This window comes from Muntiacus reevesi, chromosome 21, assembly GCF_963930625.1.
Source record: "Muntiacus reevesi chromosome 21, mMunRee1.1, whole genome shotgun sequence".
NCBI lineage: Eukaryota > Metazoa > Chordata > Mammalia > Artiodactyla > Cervidae > Muntiacus > Muntiacus reevesi.
In genome coordinates this window covers 31,565,026-31,577,728 of record NC_089269.1, presented here as the reverse complement: position 1 = coordinate 31,577,728, position 12,703 = coordinate 31,565,026, and the positions used below count along the sequence as shown (strand labels likewise).

Sequence of the window (12,703 nt, the reverse complement as noted above, 5' to 3'; positions counted from 1 at the left end):
GTCTCTTGCCCTGTAGATGTGTTGTTGTTCAGTCGCTCAGCTGTGTCCAACTCTTTGCAGCCCTGTGGACTGCAGCACGCCGGCCCTCCCTGTCCCTCATCATCTCCTGGAGTTTGCCCAAGTCCATGTTCATTGCATCAGTGATCCATCTAGGCATCTCATCCTCTGACACCCTCTCCTCCTTCTGCCCTCAATCTTCCCAGCATCAGAGCCTTTTCCAATGAGTTGTCTGTTTGCATCAGATGACCAAAATACTGGACCATTAGCTTTAGCATCAGTCTTTCCAGTGAATATTCAGGGTTGATCTCCCTTAAGATTGACTGGTTTGATCTTGCTATCAAAGGACTTTCAGGAGTCTTCTCCAGCACCACAGTTCAAAGGCATCAGTTCCTTGGCATTCTGCCTTCTTTGTGGTATAGCTCTCACAACCACACATGACCACTGGGAAGACCACAGCCTTGACTATATGCACCTTTGTCGGCAGAGTAATGATTCTGCTTTTCAACACACTGACTAGGTTTGTCATCACTTTCCTGCCAAGAAGCAATTGTCTTCTGATTTCAGAACTGCAGTCAAGTCCACAGTGATTTTGGAGCCCAAGAAGAGGAAATCTGTCACGACTTCTACCTTTTCCCCTTCTATTTGCCATACAGTAATAGGGCCAGATGCCATGATCTTAGATTTTTTAATATTTAGTCTTAAGTTGGCTCTTTCACGCTCCTCCTTCACCCTCATTAAGAGGCTATTTAGTTCCTCTTCCTTCTCTGCGATAAGGGGGGTATCATTCACATGTCTGAGGTTTTTGATGTTTCTCCTGCCTCTCTTGTTTCCATCTTGTGACCCATCCAGCCTAGCATTTCTTACCATGTGCTTAGCATGTAGGTTAAACAAACAGGGTGACAGCAGACAGCCCTGTCCAGCTCATTTCTCAGTCTTGAACCAATGAGTTGTTCCCTACAAGGTTCCAACTGTTGCTTTTTGACCCACATACAGGTTTCTCAAAAGACAGGTAAGATGATCTGGTATTCCCATCTCTCTAAGAGCTTTCCATGGTTTGTCATGATCCACACAGTCAAAGGCTTTAGTGTAGTTGATGAAACCCAGATAGATGCTTTTTTTTCTGAAATTCCCTTGCTTTCTCTATAATCCAGCAAATGTTGGCAATTTGATCTCTAGTTCCTCTTCCTTTTATAAGCCCAGATTGGACATCTGGAAGTTCTTGGTTCACATAATGTTGAAGCCCAGCGTGCAAGATTGTAAGCATGACCTTACTAGTGCGGGAGGTGGGTTCAACTGTCCTCTGATCAGCACTTTCTGTGGTACTACCCTTCTGTTCTTGGGGATTGGGATGAGGATAGACCTTTCCAGTTCTGTGGCCACTGCTGGGCCTTCCAGATTTGCTGACATAATGAATGCAAAACCTCAGTGGCATCCTCCTTTAGGGATTTGAATAGTTCTGCTGGAATTTCATCATATACACTCGCTTTTTTAACAACAGTGCTTCTTAAGGCCCACTTGAGTTCACACTCCAGAATGTCTGGCTCTGGGTGACTAACCACACCTTCATAGTAATCCGGATCATTAAGATCTTTTTTACACAGTTCTTCCATGTATTCTTTCCATCTCTTCTTGATCTCTACTAGGCCTCTACCATTTTTATCCTTTATTGTGCCCATCTTTGGGCAAAATGCTCCCTTGATGTTTCCAGTTTTCCTGAGGAGATCTCTAGTCTTCCCCCTTTGGTTGTGTTCTTCTATTATTGAGCCTTGTTCACTGAAGAAGGCCTTGTTGTCTCTTCCAGCTATTTTTTGGAACTCAGCATTTAATTGGAGTTAAGTCTAGTCAAAACGAAATAAGAAAATTATTATTTAGTCTATTTCAGACTTTGAGAGGGCAAAGTTGAGCAGTCTATATCCTGCTTTCCAGAATGATCTGGGCTCAAGTGTAGTGGTGGTAACAAGGAGATGCCAGGTTAGAGACAGGGAGTGACTTCTCGGAGAAGAAGGTCTAAGGGCAAATATTATACCAGGAACACATGAGATAAGAGTAGGAGTTTTCTGGGAATTGAGATGAGTAAAGGGTATGTATGAGATGATCACAGAGTTTGGAGAAAGACCTCCAGGTTTGTTTATTTTCCCCCTTCAAGTTTTATTGAAATATAATTTACATATGATAAAATGCACTCATTTTAAGTGTACAGTATGATGAGTTTGAACAAATGTATAAAGCATATACACCACCGAAATCAAGACAAAGAATACTTCCATCACTGCCCTCAAAGTAGCCATGTATCCTTTTCATTCAATTTCTCTTATCCCTTGCTCCAGGCAGCCAATGACTTATTTCTTGCAGTAAAGTAGCTTTGCCTTTTCTAGAATTCATATAAATGAAACTATATGTAATCTTCTGTGCTTATCTTTTGCTCAGCATAATATTTTTGAAATAATTCTATGTGTTTGCTACATTCACAGCTGATTCTTTATTTTGCTATAGACATATTTTATTGCATGATATACTAACATCTGTGTGTATATTTACCTGTGATTAGACAGCAGCAGCAGACATCTTGGTTGTTTATCATTTTTGGAAACTTTGAAAATAAAGCTGCTTATGAACATTCAGGAACAAGTCCTTACAGACATATATTTTCATCTCTGTTAGATAAAAACCTCAGAGTGGGATTTCTGGGTCACATAATAGGCCTATCTTTACCTTTGTAAGAAATTCTCAAACTGTTTTCCAAACTATCTGTATCATTTTATGTTCCTACCAGCAGTGTAGAAGAATTCCAGTTGCTCTGCACCTTCTTTATCACTTGGTATTGTCTTTTTGGGCTTTTGTGGTGGCTCAGATAGTAAACAATGTGTCTGTGATGCAGGAGACCCAGGTTCGATCCCTGGGCTGGGGAGATCTGTGGGGAAGGAAATGGCAGCTCCCTTCTGTATTCTTGCTTGGAGACGTCAATGGACAGAAGAGCCTAATGGTCCACACTCCATGGAGTCACAAAGAGCTGGAAACGACTGAGTGACTAACACACATTGTCTTTTTAATTAAGACATTCTAGTCAGTTTATGTCTGGAGAAGGCAATGGCACCCCACTCCAGGACTCTCGCCTGGAAAACCCCATGGATGGAGGAGCCTGGTGGGCTGCAGTCCATGGGGTCAGGAAGAGTCGGACACGACTGAGCGACTTCACTTTCACTTTTCACTTTCATGCATTGGAGAAGGAAATGGCAACCCACTCCAGTGTTCTTGCCTGGAGAATCCCAGGGACGGGGGAGCCTGGTGGGCTGCCATCTATGGGATCGCACAGAGTCGGACAGAACTGAAGTGACTTAGCAGCAGCTGCAGCAGTCAGTTTATGTAACGTGAGTCAACATTAAACATCTTTTTGGTGTGCTTATTGGCCATTTATCTTCTTTTGTAAAGTGTTTTTCAAACTTTTTGGACCTTGTAAATTTTGTGTGTGTGTATGTGTTGCTATTTTTAGGAACTTTGTATTTATTTTGTAGCATCTCTTTTCATTTCTTAGCAGCTTTTATTGAATAGAAGTTTTTATTTTTAATGGTCAATGTATCCACATATATCAACATCTGATTATAATTCATGTCTGTGTCCTTTAATTTTTCTGGCAATGTTTTATAGTTTCCAGTGTGCAGGTCTTATATTTCTTGTGGAAGATTTTTCCCTAATTATTTCATATTTTTGGATAGTGTATTGGTATAATTTTTTATTTTCCTAGTTGTTCATTTCCAGCTACATAAATACAGTTTATATTTATATTTATATATATTGTCCTTTTATCCTGAATCCTTGTTAAATTTACTTATTATCTTTTTAGGTTATTCCTCAGGACTTTCTGCACAGATGAATATGTTCTTTGTAAATAGACAGCTATATGTCTTACATTTTTGTACTTATTAGAACTTACAGTACAATGTTGAAGTAGTCAGGGGGTACAAAATATAAATTCCTTAAAAATCATCCTTCCCTTCTTCTGGTCTCATGGGAAAAGCACATTGTTTTCGCCATTAATACGATGTTTGCTATAAGCTTTTTAGAATCCTGTTATGGGCTTGAGTAAATTCCTTGTTTGCTGAGAGTTTATTATTATTATGTATGTGTGTTGGATTTTGCCAAGTAGTGTTTCTGCATCTATTCAGGTGCTTTTTCTCCTATTACATTGTGTTTCATTCTTTTTATGACTGGGTCATATTCCATTGTGAGTGTGTGTATGTATGCTGCATCTTTGTCCATTTATCTGTCAGTGTTCATTTAGATTGCTTCCATGCCATGACAATTGTAAATAATGCTGCTATGAGCATTGGGATGCATATATCTTTTCAAATTCGTGTTTTTGTTTTTTGTTTTGGATATATACCCAGGAGTCAAATTGCCGTGTTTTGTGGTAGTTCTACTACTTTTAGTTTTTTGAGAAAATTTCATACTGTTTTTCACAGTAGCTGCACCAATTTACATTCCTACCAACAGTATACGAGGATTCCCTTTTCTCCATATCCTTGCCAAAATTTGTTGTGCTCTTTTTTTTCCTTTTTAATTGAAGGATAATTGCTTTACAATGTTGTGTTGGTTTCTGCCATCCATCAGCGTGAGTGAGCCACAGGCATACAGGTCTCCTCCCTCTTGAAACTCCCTCCCACCTCCCACTCCATGCCCCCCTTCTAGGCTGTTACAGGGCCTTGGTTTGAGTTTCCTTAGTCATATGGCAGATTCCCACTGGCTGCCTGTTTTACACATTGTAGTGTATATTTTTCCGTTGTATTCTTTTGATCATAGCCATTCTGATGAGTGTGAAGCGGTATCTCATTGTGGCTTTGAATTTCATTTCCCTGATGATTATTGATGCTGAACATCTTTTCATGTGCCTGTGGTCTATGCTTAAGACTATCTTCAAGTTAAAAATGAGGACACTTTTATATTTATTCTCATTTACCATTTTTGATGTTCTTCATTCTTATGTACAGATTCAAGATTCAATCTGGTATAATTTTTCTGTGCTCCCAAAATTTTCCTTAACATTCCTTTAGTGCAGATCTACCAGTGGAAAATTTTTGAAGCACATGTTTATCTGGATTCTTTTTTAAAAAAATTAATGTATTTATTTGAATGGCAGATTAATTACTTTACAATATTGTGATGGTTTTTGCTATGTATCAGTATAAATGGGTTACAGGTATGCATGTGTCCCCTCCATCCTGAATCCTCTTCTCACCTCCCTCCCCACCCTATCCCTCCAGGTTGTTACAGTATACAGACTTTAGGGGCCTTGCATCATCTGTCAAACGCGCACTCATTATCTATTTTGCATAGAGTAATGTATATGTTTCAATGCTATTCTCTCAAATCATCCCACCCTCTCCTTCTCCTACTGAGTCCAAAAGTCTGTTCTTTACCTCTGTCTCTTTGCTGGCCTGCATGTGGGATAGCGGATTCTTTATTTCACTTTTTACAAAGGTTATTTATTTATGCAGTGACTTGGGGTTTTAACCAGCAGAGGGCACTGTGTCTCTCCACAGTCCGTCCAGAAGTGAAGCTGGAGTCCTGATCATGGCACTGAAGTTGTAGATGAGGTTGTTTCAATTCAAGGCTTGACAAGAAAGAGAGGAGCTGCTCTTAACAGTCTGCTAGAAAACTAAAAATGTTACTAGGAAGTGGTAATAGTTTACTTGGATAGATCAACAGAAATTTGTAGGGTCATTCAAATATGAATTTTTTGTTTTTCCTAGCAAGAAACTTATAAATGTGCATTACTGATTAACTTTCATTCCTGGGGAAGAACTGGTCTAGGTTTGCTTTCAATGTATGTCTGTTTGTTTTCTTCAAGGTAGTGCTTGTTTATGTTTTTCTTCTTGAAAATGCTCGTTCCTTTTTAATGTTTTTTTCAGAAGTAGGTAGGGGCCTCCCCAGTGGCTCAGCGGTAAAGAATCCACCAGCAATGCAGGAAACGCAGGAGATGTGGGTTCAGTCCCTGGGCCAGGAATATCCTCTGGAGGAGGGAATGGCAACCCACTCCAGTATTCTTGCCTGGAGAATTCTGTGGACAGAGGAGTCTGGTGGGCTATAGTCCATGGGGTCGCAGAGTTGAACAGAACTGAGCATGCTCGAGCAAAAAGAAGTAGGTATTCCATTATGGTAATGATGTTGACCTGTGTACTAGAGTAGTTTGACACTTGTCTGAAGATTATATTCTAATCTTAATTTCATTTTAGTTATGTGAGCTATATGAGTTATATGAGTTATATAGTTATATTTAAGTTATATATACCTTATTTATAGGGAATCTTATAATTTGGTATGAAATAGAAAGAGCTCTAAAAGTTCATAAACTGTTTAACATGCAGAAACATTCAAACTTTGTAAGGACAGGTTAACGACCAGAGTTTATATTATACAGCAATACGATTCATGAGTTCTCTCTTGCCCATGCATTTTTTCATTATATATTGGAACTTAGGAATGATGATGCCATGTTTCTTCATTCTGTGATAACACAAGTTTTGCCTGTTGCCTTTTTGAAACCAACCATCAGAAAGGCAGTTGGATATATCTTGATTGAACCTGCTCTGTTACATACTGGTGTGTGACTTTTAGCAATATCCAGAATCACTAAACCTCAGTACCCACGGGTGACATTGGGATAACCATAGCATTTAGCTCACAGGATTACTGTGAGTTAAATGATATAACTCACGCAGACCACTCAGTTACAATGTCTGCCACAGAAAAGCAGTTGATGTCAGGGATTATTTTATTAGCTTTTATGTTCAGTGAAATACATGAAATGAAATAAAATTGGATCGTCTCCATTGTACGGATACTTCAGGAAGCATAGAGAGAACACAAGAGAAACAGTCAAATGGATAAATGCTAATGTTTTTCTAATTTAATGAATGTCTCAGTAACTATGATATAAACAGAATGCAAACGGTTTCTTGAGAAGCCTTCCATGGTAAACAGTACTAATGATACAACACAATAGAAAGGTCACTGGACTTTGTATCAGTAGACTTTGCTTTAATACAGTCTATAACTTCCTATTATCTAAGTTTTACAAATATGGCGATTATCCTTTTTGTACAAAAAAGACAAACCTCTTCTGGAGCCCCTTGTCAAAACTGAGAAAGTTTCTGGCGCTATGTCTGGAAGGATCACCAGTAGCCATGAACAGAAGAGGCTACACTCTTGGAGTGATAACTGAATGCCACTTGTTATGGGATGAATTGTGTCCCTGTCTCCACCTCACCCACAAATCATGAATTGAAGTCCTAGCTCCCAATACCATGGAATGTGACTATATTTTGAGACAGGTATTTAAGAAAATAGTGAAGAATAAATGACATCTTTGGAGAGGGCCCTAATCCTATATGACTGATGTTTTTATGAGAAGAGAAGATTAGGGGAAGACATAGGGGAAGATGGCCACCTACAAGACCTTCAGAAAATACTAACCCTGCTGCCACACTGATTTTAGACTCCTAGCCTCCAGAACCATGAGGAAACAAACTCCTATAGTTTAATCCACGCAGTCTGTGGCCCTTTGTTATAGCAGCCTGTGTGTGCCAAGTCGCTTCAGCCATGTCCGACTCTGCAACCAGATTCTCCAGGTCAGAGTACTGGAGTGGGTTGTTGTGCCCTCCTCCAGAGGATCTTCCCGACCCAGGGATTGAACCTACATCTCTTATGTCTCCTGCATTGGCAGGCAGGTTCTTTACCACTAGCACCACCTGGGAAGTCCCACATAGCAGCCCTAACAACCAGAACACCACTTGTCACTTTTGTTCCAATTCTCCTTGTGACTCTGACTTCTTCAAGGGCTTAGGGACTTCGCTACATGGGTCACCCTGAACTGAACTCACATTTGAAAGGCTCTATTTTGCTTTAAATGCTAGGGCTTGACAACATGTCACAGATTAAAGACCACTGAGAAATGGCAATGGGGCTAGCTGCAGCCCTTCTCTGAACCCATGAACAAAGTTTCCTTTACATAGAAAGATTCCTCTGAAGGAGGAGAGCAAAGAAAAAAGAGAGGCACCTCTTTCTAGTTTCTAGAGATTGATGTATGAATATTAGATGCTGCTGTCTAGCCTACAAGGGGAGTGAGTGTGCCCTCAAGACAAATGTACTGAAGGTGTGACTGCCTTTAGGAAGCCAAAGGGATAGTTCAGATATTCTGAATATTACAAAAGCTCACTAGTGAAGATCTCATGTTCTGAATGCTAAATTGCCAAGTGGTTCTTTTGCCAACAAAAGAGGAAGAAGGGTCATTGCAAAGTGTGGGTGACTTGTGACAGCACTTTAAGTTAACCAGCAGTATTTGTTTGCTGTTGCTGCCATAACAAATTATCACAAATTTAGCAGCTTAAATCAACATCCATTCATTGTTTTCTAGTCCAAAAAGTCAGAATCTGGGTGCAGCATGGGTTAGCCAGGTTCTCTCAGCTCAGCATCTTCCGAGTGCTGAAATCAAAGTGCCAGCCACCCTGGGCCCTTACCTGGAGGCCCTAGGGAGAATAATCTGCTTCCAAGTTCACTCAGTGGTTTTCAGAACCCTGTTGTAGGACTGAGGTCCCCATTTCTATATTGTTTTTCAGTAACTCAGTCATGTCCGACTCTTTGTGACCCCATGGACTGCAGCACGCCAGGCCTTTCTGTCCCTCCCTATCTCCCAAAGTTTGCCCAAGTTCATGTCCATTGTGTCAATGATGCCATCCAGTCATCTCATCCTCTGACTCCCTCCTCTCCTTCTGCCCTCAATTCTGCCCATTTCTATAGCCTTCTTGGTTTTTTAAGCCAGTAGTAGTAGGTCAAATCTTTCTCCTACTTTGACTCTCTGACTTCCTCTTCTGCTACCAAATGGAGAAAGATCTGTAATTTTAAGGGCTCATATGATTAGGTTAAATCCACCTGGATATCTCCCTATTTTCATGTCAGCTGGTTAGTGATTTTAAACTTACTTCTTCCAAGTTCCTTTTACTATCTAACCTAATCTATTCTTTGGAGTCATGAACAAATATTACAGGAGCCTGAATTCTGCTTACCACCCATCATTTAAGTGATATTCTCTTTATTTGCCGAAGTGAAATTTTTGTTTCATTTTGGAATAGTTATGAACATGTAAGTAGCATTTATCAGCTCCATGCTCTAACCACTGAGTAATCAGCCCTTTGTTGCTATTGTTTAGTCACTAAGTCCTATCTGACTCTTTGTGACCCCTTGGATTATAGCCCACCATGCTTCTCTGTCCATGGGATTTTCTCAACAAGAATACTGGAGTGGGTTGTCATTTCCTCCTCCAGGGGATCTTCCTGACCCAGGGACTGAACCCATGTCTCCTGAATGGCAGGTAGATTCTTTACTGCTGAACCACTGGGGAAGCCCAGTTGGCCCTTTAAGTAGTATCTAAATAATGGCATTTTGACTTCTACAAATGCACTTGTTTTTGCATTTTTATTTTTATTTTTCTTAATGATGAAATCTTCATTTTCTTCTCTGACTTACAAACCCAGGCTCAGCTGAAATTTTTTATACTGATAGATGACTCCCACACTTATCTCTGGACCACTTGCATAGCAAGTCTATTACTTTGGTCTTACTCATGAAATAGGACTTTTTAAAGACTTCCAGGTATGAATAAAGGTAAGGAAAAATACCCTAATTCTAATTGAAAGAAAAAACAAACAAACAATGCTTTGTCAGTGATTCTCAAATTTCAGCTGCATCAGAATCACCTGGAGAGCTCGTTAAAACGTAAATTGCTGGGCCAACTGTTGAGTTTCTGGTTTAGTTTCTATGAAATGGAGGGTTGATAATTTGCATTTTGATAAGTTTCTAGTAATGTTAATACTACCAGTTCAGGGTTCATTCTTTGGAAACCACTTTTTTAGATTTTTTAATTTCTTTTTTTTTTCATTTATGAAAAAGCACGGATTTGCTGCTTCATGTCTCTTGGGATAGTTGTAACATACATATTACTATAAGTATTTTATAATTACCCCATCAAATAATGAGCATGGAATAGGAAGCTGATGGGAAAAAAAGTGGCATGGGAAGAAAGGAGCCTGGTCATTAATGATATTTAGGACATTTCCTTATGTGTACAATGCAATGATATGTTTGTTTTAAATCTCATTTATTTTCTAGCTTTATCTAGATATAGCCCTATAAATATTAAGCATAAGACAGTAAGAGGGTTTGGTGACAATGGAGAGCCAAAGAAGAAAGTGAATTGTTAATATTCAAATGTTTCTTTTGGAAGTAAAACGTCTGGGGAAAATTTCTTTAAATCCTGATTTAAATCTCATGCTTCATCTACTGGACCAAATAGGAAATACTTGCTAAAACTTTATCTCAAAATGTATTCAAGTACTTTTGTCAGTGGTATAACTGTCCACATTAAATAGGCATATGTCTATTCAAACATATTTACTATCTCCTTTTCATGGGAAAAGAGAAATATAAAATATTTCATCATGAAGGTGGGAAATTTTTCAGTCAAGTAGGCTATTGTTTCTTATAGATGAATCATAACAGTGGTTACTATTAATATCTAGTATATAATACCAGATATTGCTATAAAAGAGAAAGGTCAAAGCTTGAATCTGTAAATGGAGACATTGAAAAAAACATTCTCTGTTCAATTTAGTAAAAGTGAGAAATGTGGTGAAGTTACATGTAAGATGCAGTAGACATGAGTTTTGAAAGCATAGAAGCAAGTGGAAGTTTCAGAGGAGATGAAAAGAATTCTAATCAAAGAAGAGGGAAAAAGATGATAATGAAAAGGGTTACTTTCCTATTTCTCAATGATGTCACAGTGAATTTCTAACTCTTTTTTCTGACCTGTTTCCTTCAGTACAGCTGTAGCCAGTTTGCTAGTTTCTTAGAACCCATTGGGGAAGGCAGGAAAATATATTCCTCAATACCTCCAAAATTCTACATGGAGTCTTTTGAAGTCCAGAAAATTTGATTCTGAAATAAATTCCCTCTGAGCAACCCTGCTTAGAAATAGAGCACCAAAGTCCATAGGAGATAGCAACTGATCTTTTTTGTTTGTTTGTTTTTGCACTTGTCACATTTTTAAAAAATTGAGGCATAGATGCTTTATAATATTGTGTTGTTTTCTGCTGTCCAACAAAGTGAATTAGTCATTGTTGCTGTTGTTTAAACACTAAGTCATATTGTACTCTTTTGGGACCCCATGAATTGTAACCCACCATGCTCCTTTGTTCATGGGATTTTGCAGGCAAGAATGGTGGGTTGGGTGGCCATTAATTTCTCCAAGGGATCTTCCTGACCCAGGGATCGGACTCATGTCTTCTGCATTGGCAGGGAGATTCTTTACCACTGACCCATCAGGCATCAGACATATGTAGACATATATCTCCTCCCTCTTGGTCCTCCCTCCCACCCCATCCATCCCATTCTTCTGAATCACCACAGAGCAAATGGGTTTTACACAATGACATTGTTAAGAAATCTCTAGTGTCTACGTGAAATTTTTATACTCAATTCTTTATATATGTGTTTTGAATTTTAATAAACTAAAAATGGTCTATGAGTTGTGACAAGAATAGACCTAGGAGCAATATCAAAATTTAATATTATAGCCCAGTTCAGGGCTGAGGCTCTAGTTGTCTGGAGAAGCTCATGACCAAAGAGGCAGATAGCTCTGAATCCTTTGCAAGATGGGCCATTTTTACATAATGGCAACTATGAATTGGAAGCAAGTGTATAAAATTGTCTGTTGGGTTTATCTCAGATCTTTAATGATTCGTGAAATCTGGAAGAACAACCTCAAGAATGCTTCCTTACATCAGCAAGTTTGTGGCTGTTCAAAGATGCTTCCTTGGGAGCTTAGAAACTTGAAGCAACAATAAAGATCCCAGAGGATTTTGTCACATAAAAAGCCAGAGACAAATATCTGCTAGGTGGTACTATTTTCTTTCTTCGAGTTGTAAATTGCTACTATGGACCCTGGAGCCAGAGAGCACTTATGTGACATATTTTGAGATTAAGTGGCTGATCCATCAATAGGAGTGAATTTACATATATAGAAGCATCTTTCAAATCAAAATGTAGCAGCATGCTGCCTTGTGGGATGGAATAGGAGGACCCAGAATACGTATTAAAATCTTGCCAAATAGGTTTGGGATCCACTTGTTTGTTGTATACATGGTGTGGCAGAGGTCCTGATAACATCAATGGCCTGTTCCAGTGTGAAGGTTGTTATATTCAGGGAGAAAGGCGAGGTTTCCCTACACTGACTTGGCTTCCAAGAGGGATGGTGCCAGAAAGCAAAAAATTAATGGAAAAAACAAAATGTGCTGTGGCCTTGGGGGATATTCTGCAGAGAAGAAGTACAACAATGTTTTCTTTGCCCAACTTCATGAGGTATAATGATTGGTCCTAAAGAAATGCAGATACTAGTTTAAAGTGCCTGCAGTGTGCCAGGCACTAGACATTTGATTCTAATATCAACCAATTTGGGGAAATTGAGACTCAGAGTGGCAGAAGGAATATGACTCGATTGTCAGTCTGGGTATATCTGGCTCCCAGGTCCACTCCACATACTGAAGTGTTGCTGAAATTTGATTGGAACAGCCACCATGACCTGAATGACTTTTGCAAAAGTCACAATGTTCTCATATGTAAAACAATAGATCATCTTCTAAGGTTTAATCAAAAA

General features: G+C 39.1%; 1 pseudogene; it reads right to left on the bottom strand.

Annotated features, from left to right (window-relative positions):
* Positions 1 to 1,676, bottom strand: part of LOC136152336 (elongation factor 1-beta pseudogene) — a 47,246-nt pseudogene extending 45,570 nt beyond the window's left edge.
* Between the last annotated feature and the right edge of the window lie 11,027 nt (positions 1,677 to 12,703).